Source organism: Cupressus sempervirens, chromosome 7 (assembly GCF_028749045.1).
Source record: "Cupressus sempervirens isolate cs-2001-9-10 chromosome 7, ASM2874904v1, whole genome shotgun sequence".
In the NCBI taxonomy this organism is placed as follows: Eukaryota; Viridiplantae; Streptophyta; class Pinopsida; order Cupressales; family Cupressaceae; genus Cupressus; species Cupressus sempervirens.
The window spans coordinates 66880546-66886545 of NC_143124.1; positions in this window are offsets into that span (position 1 = coordinate 66880546).

Sequence of the window (6000 nt, forward strand, 5' to 3'; positions counted from 1 at the left end):
TTTGATTTTACACAAATGTCATATCAGTCATCAGACAGTGTCTACCGAATGTTCCTAAACATTACACAGTAAAGTTAGCTCTTACCAAGCTCACTCGGGCATCAAAGGATTTTGTAGCAGAAAGTTAGTGTTAACTAAGCTCCCAAGGTTTAGTGTTAACTAAGCTCCCAAGGTTAATGAAGAAAAGTTAATGTCTACCGAGCTCACTCAGGCATCAAAGGATTTTGTGGCAGAAAGTTATTGTTAACCAAGCTCCTTAGGTTTGGCCTTAAGATAATGTTTGAAATTTTTTGCAAGGTAAGCAAAGATGAAAGTAAGAGTGATACCCACCAAAATATAAGTTGTTAGAGTAGTGGATAGAATAGTTGAGATGTTTGACTCTTGCAATAGCAGAATGTGAGAATACAATAAGACAAGCAATGCAGAGTCTCACCTTGGAAAACTTAGGAGGAAATTAATCACTCAACTGAGTTGCTTCAAGGGACACATACACCCTCCAGGATCAAACTAAAAATCACTCAACAATTAATTAACTACTTCTCTTTATAAATATTTTCATGAGAAACTATTACATGAACTTTAGAAATCTCCTATCACCACACTGATATCACTGATTGTGGTTTGACCCAACAATTCTTCTTTTATAATGAAAATCGTGGGCCAACATTTAACATTATTCATGCACAGACCCAAAAACTAAGGCATTACAATCCATTATCCATCCATATTAAAAACATGCCTCTATTCACCATATTCACATCGTGGTACTGTTATATATTGATGAATATATCAATATTCAATTGACTTACATGCATAATCCAACAAAAGAAAAAAAGAAGGAAAATAAGACTTATGTACATACTCTCCTGTGATCTCAGAATTGATCACAGGGAGTTGAATTGATCCTCATGACAAAAGAAATGACTCTCAAAATGATTTAACTTACATATGCTATCTCATAGATCGATTCCCTGGAAAGAAAACTCAAAAAATCTAAAGTTTGGTGGAATTCAAAAAAATAAAACAACTTACATACAATCTGCCTACTTCAATACATTCTTGGTTTTTTTTTAGAATTTTGACTTGTAGAAGATGGAAAGAAAAGTAAAAATTCACACTCCAATCTGAAAACACAGAAAATCAACATAAAACATGAAAACTTTCTATTCCCCACATATTCGATCCTTCTCTTACATAAAAATTGGCTCTTAAAATAATATTTTCTCTCTATTGAGTGGGAATATGAAACATCCCCATCCAAGAGCAGGAAGCCATTTTGTAAATCATGAATATTCCTAAAAATGCCACCAACTATCTGTCACTTTCCAGTATATGATTGGATTTTAAATTATTGAACACTCAAAACTATGATTTAAAGAAAACTAATCTAACTGAAATCAATCGCACCTTGTCCTAGGTGGCTATACTTGGAGAGCTCATCGAATTGCTACTCTAGTTATGATATCACATATAGGACTTTATTGAAAACATTTAAAATTTAAACACACTTTAAAACATGACATTTAATTTTTTGCATAACTTCCTGTAGCAGAAACTGTTTGGTCTGCATTAACTTTCTGCATAACTTCCTGTAGCAGAAACCTTTTGGTCTACCACTACAGCAACAAGTAGACTATTGAAATGAGAGACCAGTTTGCACATGGTCCATCAAAGTGTCCAACCAAGTGATTTTGATTTTGATTTTTATTGTTTACAAATATAGGAATCTATAGAGGATTCCTAGACAGTGATTAGGATAGGCTAAACTATCAAAGTAGTTTTGAGGCTCTAGAAAGAAACTTTTTGACAAGATCATATAAGGAAATGCTTTCCTAGATGAGTGTTTTCTTAGCTGATGTAAGTAAATGTAGATCCAAACAATTATCGATAATAGTTTACATATTTTGAAAAAAAATTGGCAATTCTATCAATTCAGCAAAGTCGTGTAAGAGACAAACCTAGACTCAAGATGACTCAGGATTGGACCTCTTATAAGGAAATGGTGACAAAAAGATCTCTAGATCCTATCTTGTACAAGATTTCTCACAGGGACATATGAGTGTTTAGGCCAATTTTCTAGTTTGAACAATTCTCAAGGAAATTTTTTAACTATTTCAATTTATAAAGTTGATTTTTAAACTTGACAGTAGGCAAATTGTGAAATATAGTAGTCATAGACTATCCATCCAAGGAAAAAGAAACTTTAAAGGATGAGGGACTTTTGACAAATTGAACTAGTTTGAATAAAATAGACTCAAAAAATATGCTTTATCCCTAGGAAGAAAATGGTAGAAAATGAAAAATATTTGTTTCACAACTTATGTGTATACGTGCACCTCACACAACTATGTCAACCCCTAGAGGGTGACATATTTTTGGTGTTTCAAACAGCTCAGTAGAAACATGTTTAAATTTTACCATTGTAACAAGGGCCACTATCATGCCTACCTTCAAACTCTCAAGTGTATACCTATGGTGAGAATCTAGGGGAGAGATTATTCCCCCTCCTTGCACAAAGATTATCCTCCTTTTGAAGGTGAATGTGGTAGCTTCTAACTAATATTTTTTTAATAGGCTTCTATTCACACTAACTATTAGTTCTCTTGCAAATGAGATTAAGATCTCTTAGCCACACTAGCACCTGCAAATGTACACCTTTGGAAAGCAAGGCTAGGAGAAGCATCACTCAATACAATAGGAAGGGAATTCTCAAGATACATTATATCAAGAGACTAAATGTTAACATGGTTTTGAAATGTTTCAATTTGGAAAAATTTACTTTATTATAGTGGGGTGGAATCATTGGAAAAAGGTGTGTACCCACTTGGGTCATTCCCAGAGGTTTGATCACATTGGAAGACCTACTAAAGGTAACCCTTGATATTGGTAGGATTTGATCCAAGGGTCTAAGTTTCTAATTCTCCAAAGAAGAAGAGCATAATTATCTATCATTTTCATTTCTCACAAAAATTTAGAACAAATTAATCACTAAGCTAGTTCATCCTCCAACAAAGTCTAGAAGTTTCAAGGTTTCTAATTTTCCTACTAGGACTAAAGAGAATACTCCCCTAACTAGAAGACTTGTTAAAGAATTCACTACCTTTCGTCTCTTCCCCAAGTATCTGTTGGATACAATTAAATAATTGTGTATTGTCTTTGATGTTACACAAATGTCATATCAGTTATCAGACAGAGTCTACCGAGTTCTATCAACCAGGAAAACAGTTTACAGAGTCTACTGAGCTCAGTCGATCAGTAAAAGCCTTTTCCAGTGTATACCGAGCGTTCCTGTATGTCACACAGTGAGTTAGTGTTAACCGAGTTCACTCGGTAAGCTAAGGAAAGTTTAGTTTTTACCGAGATCACTCGGGTATCAAAGGATTTTGTAGCGAAGGGTTAGTGTTAACCGAGTTCGCACAGTAAGCTAAGGAAAGCTAAGTTTTCATCGAGCTCACTCGGTAGTCGAAGACAGCTTTTACCGAGTCCAGTCGGTTTCCAAAGGAAGTGGCAGGCTTACCGAATTCCCCAGTAATTGTAGTTTTTATCGAGTTCTGTCGGTTAACACAGGAAGGAAGTTTTTGTTCTGTATTGACCGAGCAGCGTCGGCCAGTGAAGAATTTTGTTTTTTAGTTCAAGCCGACTTTGGAATATGTTTCGTCAAGTTGGTTGGGCAAGCCGACTTTGGAATTGTTTTGACAAGTTGGTTGGGCCGACCTGGTATTATGAATAATATATAAAGAGGTGCTCAAGATGCGGAAAAAAAAAATTGAGGATAAAAAAAAAGTATGTATGGATAGTGCAAGGAAGTGCAAGGAAGAGACTTGCGTGGGCCTAAGCAGAATTGAGCAGAGGGAAATCTTGGAGCTGCAGAGATATATTTGATCAGTAAGGATCTTGTGGAGCTAAACTGAGATCTGTATTCAGCAAGATAAGTTGCATGTATTTTCAGATCATTCATTGTTGCTTTCTAACCATTGTAACAGTGATTCCAAAATCTCCTAACAGAGTTGGTTTAACAGCCATTTCATAAATCCTTTAACAGGGTGGCAATTTAGTTGAATTGTTCAAAAGACCTCTTACAAGGCCACTCCTAACAGGGTGATTAAATCCTTTAACAGGGTCACACCTAACAGTGTGTTTTGTAACCTTTAACAGGGTTGGCTCCTAACAGGGCTCACTTCAGAAGAGTGAAAATTGGTGACTAGTTGCTGGTGGTTTTTCCCATATTGGGTTTCCACGTAAATCTGGTGTCTACTGTGTTAATGATTACTTTCTTTTGCATAGTCGCTTATTTCAGTAAATGCTTCATAAATTAACTAAACATCTATCAAGTTTTAAGCAGTAATTTTTGTGTTTATCGAGTAGCAGCAGCAACTAAGTTTAAGGCATCTTTGGGACTTTTGAAAATATTTTTGTGGTAACTGATTCACCCCTCCCCTCTCAGTTACCCCATCTTCATTTTCCAACAATTGGTATCAGAGCTTTTGGTGTTTGCAGGAGAAGATTTCAAAGATCTAAGCCAAAGATCAAGATGTCTTATAAGAGGGAAATCCCAAGGCTTAACCGAAACAACTTCTCAGCATGGCAGGGATTAATGAGACTTCATCTAGCTTCCATTGGTGACACTGGTCTGAAATATCTTGATGAGAAATATGTAGAACCATCAGGTACATTATCAGTCAATGACATTGCTATAAAGAAGACTCATAACATTATGATGATTGATATTGCATCTGCCTTGACTTATGAAGAGTTTGATGATGTCAAGGACTGCACTACTGCCTATGAAATGTGGGAAAGACTGAAAGAGATCTATGGTGGAGATGACAATGTCAGAAGAGCCAAAGCTGAAAGTCTGAGAGGATAGTTCGATCAGATGAAAATGAAAGAAGATGAAAATATTGCCAAATATGTTGAAAGAATTAAAGCATGTGTCAGTGCTATCAAAGCTTCTGGAGGAAGTATTAGTGAAGAGACAGTCATAAGTAAAGTTCTTAGAACTCTACTTCCAGTTTATACCATCAGGGTATCAACCATTCAAGAAAGAAGGTGTGAGGCCAATCACAAGATAAACCTAGAGGCCATAGTTGGAAGATTGACAGCATTTGAATTAGATAATTTTGATAATTATGTTCCAGCTGCAAAGAACATTGAGTCTGCATTTGAAGTCAAGCTTTCACTCAAGGACAAAGGCAAAAAGAAGAAGGAATCTCAGTCAGAGAGTGAAGATCAATCAGATCAAAGCTCTGACAGTGACCTTGAAGTAATTGAAGTCCTACTTGTAAAGAAATATTCAAGAGAAAGAGGTAAATATAGAGGTAAAGTACCCCTAATCTACTTTTCATGTGAAGAAGTCGGTCATATTGCTGCAAGGTGTCCAAACAAGAAAGATAAAGATGAAAAGAAAGATAATAAATGGAACAGTAAGAAAGATTTCAAATCATTTAAGGATAAAAGTAAGAAATCATGTTTTATGGCTAAGGATTCTAATGATTCTAATGATGAAGAAGAGGATGAGATTGTTTACATTGCTGTAAAAGATGAATCTGACAATGAAGAAATGGCACTCATCTCTCACATAAGTAAGAATGATACATGGATCATTGATAGTGGCTGCTCACATCATATGACTGGAGATAAAAACAAAGTTTGATCAATTTGAAGAGTATGATGGTGGCAGTGTAAGATTTGGAAACAATGAACCTTGTTGCATCAAAGGAAAAGGAAGAATCACTCTAACCCAGGAACTTGTATGTGATAATGCTCATTGGGTAGAAGGACTAAAGCACAATTTATTGAGTGTGGCACAATTACTCAACAATGGACTCAAAGTAGAATTCATCCAAGGCAAAGCAAGACTGCTGAACGGTAAAGGAAAGCTGATTGGCTCTGGTATTCAAACTAAAGGTAACTTGTTCTATCTTGAACTTGATGAAAATTCATGTTTTATTGTTCAAATAGAAGAGAGTTGGTTATGGCATAAAAGATTATATCATGTGA